The 16,437-nt window shown below is 40.5% G+C and overlaps 1 protein-coding gene across 2 annotated transcripts in view; it reads right to left on the bottom strand.

Annotated features, from left to right (window-relative positions):
* Positions 1-16,437, bottom strand: part of SGSM3 (small G protein signaling modulator 3) — a 1,391,341-nt gene that overhangs the window by 1,130,070 nt on the left and 244,834 nt on the right. The window lies entirely within an intron of this gene.

Genomic DNA, 16,437 nt, shown 5'->3' with positions numbered 1-16,437 from the left:
GTGGCTGTACTTGTAAGAAATCTTTAACTGTTTGCATGGATTTTGCCTTGTCCTCTATCTTCTTTATCACCTCTTCAGCTTTAGATCCAAACAAAACATTATGCTGAACAGGAGCATCCAATAATTTAGCTTTTACTTGATCTGGCAAATTTTGTTCCTTTAACCATGCATGCCTTCTAATGACTGTGCCAGAGGCAGCAGCCCTACAAGAAGCCTCCAAGGCATCAAATCCACAGTGGAAACCATGCTTCCCAACTTGTTCAGTGGCATGCATTAAGTCATGTAATTCCTTATTATCTGCACAGGCGGAAATGGAAGTTAGCTTTTGTTTTAAAACAGACAGGAGAAATTGCTGGTATCTCAGCATATGAAACTGACAGTTTAAAGCCCTAATAGATAAAGTAGCAGAAGTGTACACTTTTTTTCCCCATCTTTCTAAAGATCTGGAATCCTTCTCAGTGGGAATGGGGTTTTTTAGCAGAAGTGGCCTTAACCCCCTTAGGACCCTGAGAAATGGTTTCAGGGTCAGCAGTAGGATTCTTGTATAAAAACTGGTGGGAATCAGGAACCCTATAATATCTGTCTGGCTTAACAGGAGCTAGAGGAAAAGAGTCAGGAGTTAAGTTAGCCTCAAAGAAAGCTTCATCCACAATATCCAAAATAGGAGGAATAGCCAGGGGTCTATGTTGGGGAAGAAGAAGAAAATCCCTTAGTCTTTTCTTAGATTCCGAGTACTCCTGTCCTTCCCAGTGAAAATGTTCCCTTATTTCATGCAAAGTTTCCCCAAAAGAGAAATCCTCAGGGGGAGAAGCTGAAGGAATGGATTCCTCAGTATCAGAATCCTCATAAGGAGGGAAAGAATATTCCTGGTCAGAAGAAGAAACTGAAGAAACAGAAGCCTGATCAGAGGAGTCATAATAAACTTCCTGCCTTGGCCTTTTATCTGGAGGGGGATGTGAACCCCTAATCATAGTAAGTCCTCCGCCATCTTAAGTAACTGTTTCTGAGACTTGGGTGCCGGATCAGAAGAGGCCTGGGCTGCAGTCTTTGATTTGGAAGGAGTCTTTGCCTTTGTCTTTGCCTTTATTAGAAGCGGAGTAGGCCTGAAATCCCCTTCGGAAGCCGGTACCTGCACAGCGGCTCCGGACTCATCCAAAGGAGCATTGTCCGAAGGTCCTGCAACAGAAATATTCAAAGGCCTAGTTGGCTCCTCGTGGGAGTCCGTTTCGGCCATCGGTTCTGAAATGGCCGACGACAGGGGCTGCAAAAGCGCCTCACTGACGACGGCAGAACCTGAAGCTGGCTCTGCATATACAACATAGTCTGATTTGGACCTCGGAGGCCTGTCTTTATCCTTGCGTCGTTTGTGAACTCCGGTAGCCGGAACCGTATCAGACGACATTTTATAATTAAAACGCCTACCGAAGTAATGAAATGCAAAATCGTACCTTCGTTTAATCGTACGTTGATTGAATCTAGCACAAAACCGACAACTAGATACGTCGTGGTCAGGGCCTAAGTAAGGAATGCAGTAAGAATGAAAATCCTTATGAGGTATTTGCTTCCCACATGAAATACAATTATTAACTTTTTCTGACATCGGACTGGAGAAAGAAAAAAGTTTCAACGGGGTACTTAGCTTTGAGTAGGAGAAGAAAGTCTTCGGACTGAAGTACGTTTATAAAAAATTGTCAGGAGTCAGCCGACCGGCACTTGTGAACTGCTATCACCGCACGGCAAGAAAGACTGGAGAACATGGTGTCGGCTGTCAGCTTTGTACTCCTGGCGCTCTGACGTCAGGGAGCATGGCTGATCAGCCGACGCCGGACCCAGACTTTGGGATTCTGGCTGACCGAGGACTGCCTGCCGGCAGGGGAGAACCCTACAGTCATGACTGCAACAGTGAAACACGATGAACATGTTCACAATGCATACTTGAACCTACTGGAGACACATACCATCCAACATAACATCCTAGTCACGGGAGACTAATTACCCCTCTACAGACTGAAAATCCTACATAATAAATTTAAATATCCCACTGAGACATTGCAAAATAGGACCATGCAGAGATTAGGAACTTTACCCTGTAGTCATTGCAATGTATGTCATTATATTGTTCCAACTTTTAAGTATATAAATGGCCATGTATTTGAGGTTAAAAATATATATATAGCTGTAATACTGAAGGTATTATTTATGCATTGAAATGTCCGTGTAACCTTGTATATATAGGAGAAAGTAAAAGGAAGTTTAAAACTAGACTGCAGGAGCATGTCAAGAATATTATAAATAATAAAGAAGATAGCCCTGTTGCTAAACATTTTATGCTGGCTCACAATTCTAATCCAAATGGGTTACAAGCCACTATCTTAGAATATATTATGAAGGGTGTATTTTCTGATGATTTGTATAAAAAGAAGTTGTTATATAAAGAAAGTATTTTCATTTTGAAATATGACTTTCCTCAGGGTCTGAATGTGGAATGTAACTGGAGGCTTCTTATCTGATGAGAAAGTAGTATTATTTTTTAATGTTTATTGATTAATTGGTTTAGGTTGCTTGTTTAATTGTTAGATGTATTGGGGTATTTTATAACTGTGTAAGTTATGTGATGTTTTATACTCCTTGAAGGCGGTTGCCGAAGCACTAGAGGTGCAATAAACTGATGTTTAAAGTGGATTCTTCGTCTGTGGTCTTCAGTTTTATCGTTTCTTTTTGGTTCGTGCAGTGTTTGGTCCGTTTTTATGGCGAATGAATCTTCGTTTGGGATCCCTAGGCTCTTAAGGGATGACACACTGGAAGGTAGTCAAAAAACTATGGACAGTTTTGTAATGCATCAGAATGCTGCAGGTATGGCTGGTTCCAACGTTGCCAATACTTCTGCTTCAGTAGGTGTTTCCTCTACTTCACATTTTTTTGAAAGGCTTGAACAAGCAAGAAATTCTAGAGTGAATGATCCATTTGCCTCTGTGGGACAATCTGGCCCTTCTTCCAGTCCTTCTGGTGAATCGAGTGCTTTAATGAGTAAGTTGGAACAGTTACTGCATAAAGAAACTGCTGTATACTTTAACCTGTTAAGCTTGCAAAGATATGTTGACTTAGATACTACACATAGGGGACTAAGAGCCTTTAAAAGTCCCTCTACTCCTTTTGATATGTCTGATGAAAGGGATGTGCAATTTTCTAAGAAATGGTTATTGGCAGCTCATCGTTGTTCTTTAGAATGGATTTCCATTCTATTAGAAAGAGATTGTGTGAAACAAAACAAGCTTAAAGATGACATTAGAGCTGCCTATAATGACTTATCTAAAAGACTTGCATCTATGCAGTTTGACAAGTTTTTAGCAGATGTAAATATTGGTTTAGATACCAACCAACCAACCAATGCTTTAGCGTTGTCGCCTCACAGTAAGAGCGTCTTCTGCGTGGAGACATGCGTGAATGGGTGTACCTTCGTTGAAGGTTGTGCATCAGGGCTGGTAACTCAGCACGTAAAAATCAACTACCAATCATTAGTGGACCGGAGTTCCGCTGTGGCGACCCCTAACCGGGAAAAGCCGAAAGACACAAACAAACAAATATTGGTTTAGATAAATATGCAAAAGAACTCATTGATCGGAAATGCACAAAACTGAAAAGAGATCTAAAAGACTATCAAAGTAATCGTGCCTTTTTATGGCAAAAATCAACACATTTTCTTCGTAATAAAGGCTCTGGTCCCCTTAAGAAATCACCAGCTCCTTTTACTTGTGTGTCTTTTGCTTCAGATGTTTTGGGCGTTTCCTCTATTGGTGGAGGTGAAGGAGAGCATTTCCAGCATTACCAGCAGCTCAAAATCCATCTAGATTAACCTCAGATTTTTGGAGAGGGAACCAGCAGTTTCAGGAAGAGCAGAGTGAGCAGAAGAGAGGAAGATTTCAGTGTAGGAAATTTAACAATCGAGAAGGACACAGTTTCAACGATAACAAGAGAAGCAAATGGTATTAGTGTGACTGTAAATAATGTTGCGCAAGATATTCTTGACAGTTCTGTGTCTCTTGTTTACAAAGATGTGGGTGAAACAATCCATGTAAATACTGCATCCGAGTGTAAGAAAATTTCTATGGTTCATAACATTTCTGGTGTGTCTACCTGTAGATCAGATGAATGTTTTGAATTATGGTCTTAAATATATACCCACAGTGCTGCCTTGGTTACATGAATTAAAGTGTGATATTTTTAGACTGTGTAGGAAGATACATTTAATATTTTTTTGCCAATAACCAGTATAAAGAAGGCGATGGTAGTTGGTTAGAATCCGACAGTTTAGAGAACAGTTTTTATTCTTGTGTATCTGACCCTGAGGAATGCTTTGACTATGCAAGTGACTATAATGCCTATAGTTTGTTAAAAACTGATAAAATAATAACCAAAAGTGATTTTATTCCTCCATACCAACATGAACATATAAAGTGTTTTTCTCAAATGTTGAATTTTGCTGTAGAAAATGCTTTTTGTGATTTTATGCAGTATAAGCATAAGTTGGTATGTAACTTGAATAAGAAGGAATGGAAGGAACTACAGGCATTAGCGAATAATGAACATCTTATTATTAAACCATCTGATAAAGGTGAAGGAACTACAGTCATTAGCGAATAATGAACATCTTATTAAACCATCTGATAAAGGTGGTAAGATAGTGGTGATGAATGTTGCTCAATATTATAAAATGTGTATGACACATCTGGATGATACCAATACCTATGTTAAGAGTAATACAAATTAATATATTAAGGCTATGAATGATTTTGACACCCTTATATCTAAGGGAGCGAGGTTAAAATATTTTTCACAAAATAACAAAGATAAAAAGTTTAATACTGATGACAGTGAGTTGGCTTTATTTTACTGTCTTCCAAAAATTCATAAAAGTGGGGTTGACCCACCTGGTAGGCCTATTGTATCTGCTCAAAAATATTTTTTATCTAATATTGGGAAATTTTTGCATGAATATTTATTCCCTTATGTAATAAAGTTACCTAGTTATATTAGGGATAGTTTTGATTTTTTGGAAAAATTATCTAAAATACAATGGAGTGCAGATATGTTTTTTATAAGTGTTGATGTTGTTAGTTTGTATACTAACATTCAGTGTCAGTTTGGACTAGAAGCAGTAAAATATTTTTGGGGTGATAGTCCAGTAACGTATTATATTATTGAAATATTGGAATTTTGTTTGAATAATAATTTTTTTATGTTTAATGAACAAATATACAGACAAATCAAGGGCACTGCCATGGGGGCATCTTTTGCCCCATGTATGCCAACCTGATGATGGGTTTGTACGAGTTAGAATGGTTATATCATATAGATTTTTTTAAAAATTGTGTAGTTAGTTATTTTCGTTTTATAGATTATTTTGTTTTCATTTGTAAAGGTGGGATATATTATGTTGGTCAGTTTATAGAAGTTATGCAACATAATAGATTTGGACTGTCCTTTGATGGCATACAGGTGGGAAAAGATATAACTTTTTTAGACATACATCTGATTTTGGAGGACAGCAATAATTTACGTACGTCTGTGCATAGAAAATTTGCTGATAGTAATCAGTATTTGATGGGGACTAGCTGTCATCCAGTTCATACTTTGGCCTCTTTGCCCTGTGGGGAATGTATGAGAATTAGATGGCTCTGTAATACTGACACTGTCTTCTTTAAAGAAATTAGTGTGACTAGTGAGATGTTTAGATTGAGGGGCTATAGTGAAGCTAGTATTCAAACACCTATAGATAAGGTTATTAATGAACAACATAAAGTTGGTACTTATAAGTATGGAAGTAAGGGGTATAAGTTAGATGTTAGACATCAAGAGAAAAGACTAGTTTATTTTGTTTTAATAGATATTGTTAAAACACTACTGGAATTTTTTTGTTTAGATCAATGGACCTAAAAAAATTATTGTCTAGGTCTTTAGGCATTTCATTTCGTAGAGGTAGGAATTTAAAAGATATCTTGGTACATAATAAATTTAAATATCCCACTGAGACACTGCAGTATAGGACCATGCAGAGACTAGGAACTTTACCCTGTGGTCATTGCAATGTTTGTCATTATATTGTTCCAACTTTTAAGTATATAAATGGCCATGTATTTGAGATTAAAAATATATATAGCTGTAATACTGAAGGTATTATTTATGTGTTGAAATGTCCGTGTAACCTTGTATATATAGGAGAAAGTAAATGGAAGTTTAAAATTAGACTGCAGGAGCATGTCAGGAATATTATAAATAATAAAGAAGATAGCCCTGTTGCTAAACGTTTTATGCTGGCTCACAATTCTAATCCAAATGGGTTACAAGCCACTATCTTAGAACATATTATGAAGGGTGTATTTTCTGATGATCTGTATAAAAATAAGTCGTTATATAAAGAAAGTATTTTCATTATGAAATATGACACTATTTCCTCAGGGTCTGAATGTGGAATGTAACTGGAGGCCTCTTATCTGATGAAAAAGTAGTATTAAGTATTTTTAATGTTTATTGATTAATTGGTTTAGGCTGCTTGTTTAATTGTTAGATGTATTAGGGTATATAAACTGTGCAAGTTATGTGATGTTTTACACTCCTTGAAGGCAGTTGCCGAAGCGCTAGAGGTGCAATAAACTGGTGTTTTAAGTGGATTCTTCGTCTGTGGTTTTCAGTTTTATCTTTTCTTTTTGGTTCGTGCAGTGGAAATCCTACATGGCCTCAAATCTACAGTTACAGAGATTCCTGTAGATGTGATAAATACAAACACCATGGACCAAATAGTGATGACACCCACTAGATGCTCCAACATAATGGACTGATACCCACAAATATGGGAGAATACTGTATCCCCTTCCCAATGTCTTGTCCTTCCTGGTAATGTCCAAATATAAACCTGTCTCCTTCAAAATCAATGCTGTAACCCAGTAAAAACAGTAACAGAACCATTCCAAGGCAAACTACCTTTTATTAAGTTATGGTTTGTCAAAACTCAATGTACCTACAAATCCAGAGAACACAGTAGCTTATGCTGAATTGCTCTCAGAAACTCCGTACGGCCATGTTAATGACTGCATAGAGGCTACTGTACCTACTGGAAGTAAGTCTAGAAACAGCCCCAGAAACAGTCTGCCATGGTGGCTTCCCAATTTAAACAGGATATACAACAAAAGGAAAAACTGTGGCAAAAATCAGAAAAGGTAATTCTCTTCTCTCGACCTCAAAGCTGGCTTTATTTTACCTAATTAGTCCTTGTAGTTTCCTATTTAGTTTAAGATAGTCTCCCAGCTGAAAGATGACCATAAGGAATTTTTCAGCTATGTCGGAAACTTCAAGAGCGGCACAAAGCAATGCTGATTAATGGTGCCACATTCTCCGAGCCTGGTGATATAGTGAACCTGTTAGTGGACAAATTCAGTTCCAACTTTAAATTCCCTCCCACCACCAACCATCCCCCAAGAAATCCCTTCAAACATAACCCTTCCAGCTATAACTATACAGCACACACTGGCTGCACACCCAAAAGCTAAGAACACAGCCTCACTGGACTCCAATAACATTCCATTTGCATCCTTAACAGTCCAAAATATGAATTATCATGATCTCTGGAGTCATTACAACTATACTCTTAAAACAGGCTTTGTGCCGTGAGAATGGAGGACTGCAATGGTCATCCCCCTTCTTAAGGGAGAACCTTCAACAGATCCTGAAAACTACAGACCCAATGGTCTGACTAGTCTTATTTGCAAAGCCATGGAAAGAATTACCATGGAAATTATCAACAAGGGCATAGGAGGCCTCATGAGACTAGCTCTATCCCAGTTTGGCTTTGTCAAAGGAAGGTCACACTTACTGAACCTGGTGAGCTCTTTTGAAAAGGTCACTAAGGCAATGGATGAAGGTAAAGCAGTGTATACTGCCTACCTAGATCTGGTTAAAGCATTTAATACAATACCCCACTTGGGCATTGTCAACAAACTTACGGAATGACGCATAAACCCCTCTATAACACGCTGGCAGGCTCACAGATATGACTCAAGAGGTTAGGATCGGTGAGGCCACCTCCACAGAGAGGCCGGTCAAAAGTGGAGTCCCTCAGGGCTCTGTGCTGTGCCCATTCTTCTTTGGCATCTACTTCTCAGTGGTCAAAGGCCTCTGGTTGACCAAGTTCGCAGATGACTGCAAACTGAGACTAATCACCGAATCTTCCCAAGATGAAAACACCCTTCAGGAAGGTCTAACACAGAAACACATGGTGCCAAAGCCATGGCTTAAAAATCAATGCAAAAAATTCATTTTAATACCTTTTGGGAAGGTGGCCACACCGGGTAACTGTCATCAATACAACACCCCTAAATGTTGATTCACTAGTCAGAGATCTGGGAACTCATGTAGATAACCTAGCCTTCAAACAACGTGTCCAAGGTAGTAAGAAAATCCTTCTGCACTGCTCAACTTATAAGTAAGGACATGGCATCTAGGTCCAGAGAGGTCACTGTACTTGTCCCTCAGACTCATCATAGAGTATAATGTCCCCTTTGGTATATACCTAACCAGATGCATGCACCTGGAACAACGATTCCTTAAAAGAATAGAGAGCGCAAAACACACTGCCCTAGGCTGATCACCTCAAAGCCTGGTCTCTTTACTCAGTTTCATACAGATGTCTAAGGGGTGATCTTGTCTGGTGTAAAATGCATCCCTGGACCTTGTTTTGATGAACCTTTTGCATACCTGCAAAACAAACAGGATAAGAAAACACCTACATTTTGCTTGCAACATAAAAAGGTCATGTTGGAAAGAGAGAGAGAGAGAGAGAGAGAGAGAGAGATGTTTCTCAGACATTCTCTGGAACAGGCTCCCCACCGTGTGAAATGGAATTCCTTCCCTAATCTTAATTAAGCACAACTTGGACCAAATGATGGGCAATCAAATTCATTCCCCAGTCTGGGACCCATGTCTTTCATGGACAGAGGCAGTCACTAAACCACCTTCTATATGAATCAAATTTGTGGGTCACATTTTGGTTGCATAGGCAGGCTTATAAGGATCCTAGTGGTTGTTCCCTTATTAGACACCTGTGAACCTAAAGGTGAAATGCATAGTTTCAACTTGATTACAAACCAAGAGAGTAACTAAACATAATTATAACCAGTTAACAAACATGGGCTGAACCTAAAAAGTTCCAAATGGATCAGTGTTTTACCCAGTTATCAAGGAAAACTAAATTAAAAATAAAAATTCACAAAGCTTCAAAGAATGTAAATGACTGTTTTATGTGCCAAAGACAAAATACTCAAATATATGGCAAATGCTCCAGGGGCTGTGGACAAGTTGAAAGGAAGAAATAAAAACAAAATAATGTTAAACTATCTAAAATCTGAGAAACTTCTTGTGAGAGTGTCTCACTGGAATATGTATTCAGATACTTCCATTGACAAGACTGACACTGAAAAATGTTACTTTGTGACAGGAACTACAGCCTTTACAGCCCTCATAGTGAATTACTTGTCATTTGTGAACTTATTCAGATTTGCTAAATCTGGAACTTATCTTGCTGTCTTGTCCTTTAGGAACAAGAAACAATCTGGAGCAACACCTTATACTAGCTGACTCAAATGTACCTTCTGTACTGTTTTCTCTGTTCCAAATACTCCATCAAATGTAAGCTTTACTGCACTTTATGGGTAACCAGGCTTAACTGTGAGTCAGCTAAAATGTAATACAGTCTGGTTCATTCAACTAACTGTAGGACACTTGAGAGCTCCTCATACTTAATCCTTGTGGTAGTTCAGCAATTAGTTAGCTACTGGTAACACATTTTATTCTAGCAACTTTCCAAAATTATACAAGCAGTGTTTAAAATGTGTCCCTGGTTTTGCGAGAGATGCCTATGGCTTACACTACTGTCATTCTGTTTATAGTTTGGGTGCAAATTGTGGAAGTAGACTTTTATGATGGAAATGTTCTGAATTGGGCAGTTTTGAAATTATTAGTTCATGCATTTTCTTTGCCTACAGTACAGCTTACTGGAAAAAATGTTCATTCAAGCAATAAATTTAAAATGTGCTCTGTCTACCAAGTGTGCTGTATTATACAAGGAATATAACTTAATAAAGTCAGGAAGGTGCATCAAGGAAAAGAACACATGTATGTTTCTTGTTTTGTGTGCAGGAGTCCAATGATTTTGAAAACAGCCCAAAGATAATCTTTATCCGCTACTGGCCAGATGGATTTTCTTTGGATGTGGTGCGGGTTTCAATTCCGTTTCAATGAATGCGAGTTTCAAGGGCAGAGAAGTTTTAATGCCAAGTATATTTTCATTGTGAGACAGCATTGCTTTCTTTAACAAGACAAACGATAGCAAGCAATTCTGCCCAAAAACACACCAACAGTCAGGTTCCACCAATGTTCTTTATTCCATGGAATAAAGAACATTGGTGGAACCTGACTGTTGGTGTGTTTTTGGGCAGCATTGCTTTCTTTATCAGATGTCTGTTAGTTTGTGCATTGATGTGCTGTAAAACGTAAAAATAAAATCCAAGTAATCATTGTAGAAGTAAAGCAGTATGCACACATTAGTGTTTATGGTAAATGGGTCGAAATAGCCAGGAAATGGGACATTGGAATGGCTGCAGGGGGACTCTGGTGCCATATTTTGGTTGTCTGTTCTTCAGTTTGCATTTGAAAGTTGGTATCTCACAATTCCATTGGAGTGGGTGGGGTTACGTAATTATGTATGCAAATTAGATGTTAATCAGCTTACAGATTTGTACCTATTTTTCATGGGCCTTGTCCAGATTTTGATGTTTCCAGGTTGAGAGGCATGTTTGCTACTAATTTCTGGTCATGTGCTGGTCTCTGGTAACAGGTTTACAGTTTACCCTTTTGTTGCAAGCCTACTCAATTTTGGAACTCTAGGGCAGTCTAGTAACTGTTATATGCTGACAGTTCCTACTTTTATCATTTACTGAAAACTACTTGTTAGAAATGAATATACTTGTTAAAACTGAAGTCTAACCTCTCAAACACTACGCTTCTCAGTAAACATACCGATCACAAAAATAACTTAACAGATACACTTCTGCAAAGGTTAAGTAATCTTTAAGTATCAACCAAAATCTTGTTTGAACAAATCTCTGACATACAACACTTCTCACTTTAACGCATCCAGGGACCTTACAAGCGTAGCAAAGTTTGACCCATGTTCCCAAGGGTGTCTGATTCAAGCAGACACTATAATCAGCAACTAACTGCCCTTGTCCAAGTGGGACACAGGTGGAACCCCCGGAGTGAATTTCCTGTTTCCCCATTCAATCGTCCAAATTGCGTTAAATAGGGCCAACGAAGGGGCTTTGTTTAACATGAACAGGAAGCTTGTTCCAAAGGAAGGGTAACCTCTGTGAGATAAATCTGTCTCTCCAGCAAGTTCTGTTGATGTCACATACCAGGTTAAGGTCCTTTGAGTGATTGAACAGTGTGGCATTTGACTTGTGAATGTGTAGCATTTCCATTAAAGCTGGGTCAGAGATTTCTCTATATGCAAGGCACAAGTCACCTCTAAGCAGTCTGTATGACACAGAGTAAAGTGACAATGATTTCAGTCTGTCTGCATAAGACAGATCTTGAAGACCCTGAATTTTCTTTGCAAGGAACCTTTCTGGTCTCTCACATTGCTGCAAGTGTTTGGAAAAGAACATACCAAAGGGAGCGTTGTACTCTACTATTGGCCTAATGAGGGAAGTGTACAGGGGAGTTATAACCTCTTTTTTTTCTGGAGGCAATGTCCTTACTTATGAAATAAGCAATATAAAATGTCCTTCTTACCACTGTGGAGACATGGTGATCAAAGTTAAGGTTGCTGTCAACCTGTGTGCCCAGATCTCTCACCATTGACTGTGCATTTAGGGTATTGCTATTGATGTGGTAGCTTTTAGGAACATCACCCTTGTCGAATGGGATGAAACTTAATGCAAAAAAATGCATTAAGACCATCACTTTGACACCAGTCATTTAGTCTGCGACCTTTTTGCATGATGTTGACATGGCTAGGGGTTTCAGTGATCCCGGTTTGCAGTCATCAGCAAACTGTCAGCCACAGCCCTTTAGTTTTAGCCTGTACTTTGGAGAAGTAGATTCTGAACTGTAGGGGTTCCAGAACAGATCAATGTACAACACCACAGGTTACAGGTCTGCTGGAGGAGGTGAAGTCCCCTATTTGGACTGTATGAGTTCTATCAGTGAGCAAGTTTGCAACTCACCTGACAATATATGGGATGATACTCCACTAAGTGAGTTCATCAATGATCCCTGAGTGGGAGACTGTGTTAAAGGCCTTGGCTATGTCTAGGTAGGCCGTATGCACAGATTTGCCCTCGTCTACGGCTTTGGTGACTGTCTCAAAGAAGTCCACTAAGACTACCAGGCATGATCCCCCCTTGACAAAGCCAAACTGGGTGAGGTCAAGCATTTGGAGATTTCCTATATCTTTGTTAATAAAGGTCCATGATGATTCATTCCATGGCCTTGCAGATAAGGCTGGTCAGGCTAATGGTTCTATAGTTCCCAGGGTCTGTGGATGCACCCCTTTTGCACAAAGGGATGACGGTAGCCATTTTCCATTCCACTGGGATGAAGCCAGTGCTTAGGCTGTGATTGAGAACTGTGCTCAATGGTGATGCAAATTCCTGTTTTAACCCATGTAGAACACAGCGTGGGATGTTGCCTGGTCCATACGGGCTGTGTTTCTGGTCTTGGACTGGGGGCATTTAAGACCTGCTCCATGGAGATACTGGGAGGGACAGGTGTTAGGGATGCTTTGGGGTACACATGGCTGGGACAGGGGGGTGAAGTTTTCACTGAACCTGCCAGCCAGCAGGTTTGCTATATCCACAGGTTCTATACATGTAGTACCATTAACTAAAAGTTCAGGGCAAATCTGGGCCTTACCTTTGAGGTTACAGATGTAACTAAAGAATGCCTTGTGGTTATCCTTGGTTAGGGAAGATAATTTGGATTCGTAGGTAGCTTTGGAGGACTTGACTAGGAGTCTTATTGGATTGTTTAAGTTGAGCAGGGAGCGTTTCCAGTACTGAGACCATTCCTTCCTACACTTAGACAGCAATTTCATTCTCCTGTTGTATAGCCTATTAATGGCAGGTGTCCACCAGGCAAGTGTTTTTCCTTAAATATCTTGCTTTCGTTTTATCAAGTACACAGTCAATACAATTGTAGAGGTGCTTGTATAAAACATTTGTGTGTAACTCAGCATAGGTGTCTGTTCCGTCAACAGGGGGAGGGGCAATGAAGGTATTTATGTTGTCACAATCTTGCGTTACAGTTACTTCTAGCGAAACTGATTTGATTTCAGATCTCACCAGGGATGGCCACACACTGGTGATAGTGCAGCAGTCCCCCATGTTGGCGAGCACCAGGTCCAGTATGTTTGAGCCCCTCGTGGGTGTGTCAACCAGCTGGTCCAGGGCACTGGAGTTAAAGTCCAGAAACTTTTGGGCAAGCGAGTTAGAAGGGTCTATATTACGAGATCGAATGTTCAGGTGAACGAACACCTAAAAATTGAACTCGTAATATTGGAAGAAAAAAACAGCGAACAGCCGATTTAACGCAGGGGAAAGATTTCTCTTCGCCGTTCACTGGATTTTGCCTTTTGTGTACTGTAGAGCGATCTTGGAGTTGGTATATTTAGTCAGGGGGGTGTAGGGGGCACAGCCCCCCATGTCGGAGGGCCCCCCCACTTAGATTGGGTGTAATGCTATGGTTTTTGTTTTGTGGTCAACAGTCGTCCTTCCCTGCACCATTCACTGTTTTACAATTCGATATTACGAGTTCGATGTTTAGGTGTTCGGCCACCTAACATTTGATCTCATAATATAGACCCGAGTTGGAACGTATAATTTACCCAGTCTATGGATGGGTAATTAAAGTCACCCAAAACCAGGGTGTTTGGTTGCATCTTGATTGACCGAATTAGATCCAAGTAGGCCTTAGTGGATGTCCTGATTCATGGAAGGGGTCCTATAGCTGACAATGACCTGAAGAGAGGTCTTACCTACAGTCAACTGCACCTGAAGTAATCCAAGGGAATCGTGTTGTTTAACCAATCTAGAGGTGTATTTACCTTTAATGAATATTAATACACCATCTCCTTTAGTTCTCCTGCCTTCAGTTTGTGGTTTGAACATGAGGAAGGAAATGTTACCTGGTATAGCTGGGATGCTCTCCACAGCTTTAAACCAGGTCTCAGTGACTGCACAAATGTCATCATCTTCCAGGTTGAGGACTGCTTCCAATGAGTGCAAGTTCTGGTTTACACTGCTAGCGTTTAGCAGCATAACCTTGAGGTTGTTTTTAGAGGGTAATTTTACATCAGGAATTTTGTTCATGTGACACTGCCTAAAAAGGGCACTATGGGGAGGCAAGAGCCTTAGCCAGTAACTGAAATCCCAGGGGTGACAGATTAAGACCATCTCTGGCAAAACATCAAGATCTGTCAACCGTATCATCCCAGGCTGACAGATACTGGATCCCCTTTGAAAAACAAAAGAAAAGTACAGTTTTGTACCTACCATAAATGTAGATGTCCGATAGATATGCAACTGCAGTCATGACATATGGGTTGTCCCGCCTCAGGCAGCCCTCGGTCGGCCGAATTCCAAAGTCTGGGTCCGACGTCGGCTGGTGTCGCCGCCTCTCCGACGTCACAACGGCTGGAGTATAAAGGCATCGGCCGACGCCATCTTCTTCAGTGTTTCTTGCCCCAGATGCCAGGTGCCCTCCTAGGAAGGCTAAATTTGGTGAATGGATAAACAATTCCAGACATGCACAACAGTAATAAACAGATACACCATAGGAGAAACCCCCAGCTAACAGGAACAGGGGGAATGGACCCAAAAAGAAGGAAAAGAGGGGAAGGAGGGAGGGAAAATCCGACTGCAGTTGCATATCTATCGGACATCTACATTTATGGTAGGTACAAAACTGTACTATGTCCTTCAAGAATGCAACTGCAGTCATAACATATGGTTTGAATACCATAGCCAAGCTGGGGGTGGATGGAGCTAAGAAAAGGATGGTGTAGCTAAAATGCCCTGCAGGACTGCCGAAGCAAAGCCTGCTCGGGATCTGGAGTATAAACGCAGGTTGTAGTGTTTGGTAAATGTATGCACGGAGCTCCATGTAGCAGCCTCTAGAATGTCCTTTGTAGCCACTCCTCTTAGGAAAGCTGTGGATGTGGCCATAGCTCTGGTGGAATGTGGCCTAATATTGGCTGGCACACTTTTTCCATGGTAAGAATAGCAGAATCTGATGCAGTGTCCAATCCATTTTGAAATGGTTTGCTTGGAGATTGCTTTTCCCTGTTTTCCAGCAGCATAGGCTACAAACAGCTGGTCAGACTTTCTGGTGGCCTTAGTTCTATCCAAGTAGTAGCGCAGTTGCCTGTGAATGTCCAAGGTATGTAGCAGTCTTTCCCCTCTATTTTGAGGATTGGGGAAGAAAGTACGAAGATGAATAGCTTGATTTAGAGACACCCTGGAAATTACCTTTGGCATGAAGGAAGGATTTGTTCTTAGAGAGACTCTGTCCTGATGAAAAATGAGGAAAGGAGGTACTGCCATGAGTGACTGTATCTCCGAGACTCTTCTTGCTGATGTGACTGCCAATAGAAAAACCGTTTTCCATGATAGAAATTGTATCGCTGAGGTTGCTTCTGGCTCAAAGGGAGGAAGAGTTAATTTTTCCAATACAAAATTGAGGTCCCATGCAGGAATTGGTTGTTTTCTGGGAGGCTTGATATTCTTTATTCCTCTTAGGAACTGTCTTAGCAAAGGATGAGAGAACACTGGTGGATCACAATTGTATCTTGCTGAGATTTCTGAGGCATGAATCTTTATGGAAGAATATGAGAGTCCAGAGTGAAACATTTCTGCCAAGTATTCCAATATCTGAGATATACTCAGTACTGTTGTCTCCTGACCCCTGTTGGCAGCCCAGATGCTGAATCTCTTCCACTTGGCTGAATAGGTTTTTCTGGTGGAAGGTCTGCGTGCTTCGAATAAGATGTCCTGAACTGCCTTGGAAAGAGTGGAAGTGGAAGGAATTAAGGTAACCTCCAGGCTGTCAGATGTAATGTTTTCAGGTTTTGGTGAACAGTCCTGTAGTTGTGTTGTGTTAGGAGCAGGGACCATAGGGGCAGAGGCCACGGTTTGGTCCGAGTTATGCTCAGCAGCAATGGGTACCAGTGTTGCTTTGGCCAGTCTGGAGCTATCAAAATGCCTGTTGGTTGTTCTGCTTTGATCTTCAGGATCACCTTGGTCAACAGTGGCAGAGGAGGGAATGCATAAATTTTTAGGGAATTCCGACTGAAGGAGAGAGCATCCGTTGTCCAGGCTAGAGGATGGTGGG

This window comes from Protopterus annectens, chromosome 1.part0, assembly GCF_019279795.1.
Source record: "Protopterus annectens isolate FY-2018-M chromosome 1.part0, PAN1.0, whole genome shotgun sequence".
In the NCBI taxonomy this organism is placed as follows: domain Eukaryota; kingdom Metazoa; phylum Chordata; order Ceratodontiformes; family Protopteridae; genus Protopterus; species Protopterus annectens.
Note: the sequence above shows the minus strand (reverse complement) of the source record. Positions and strands in the feature narration are given on the sequence as shown.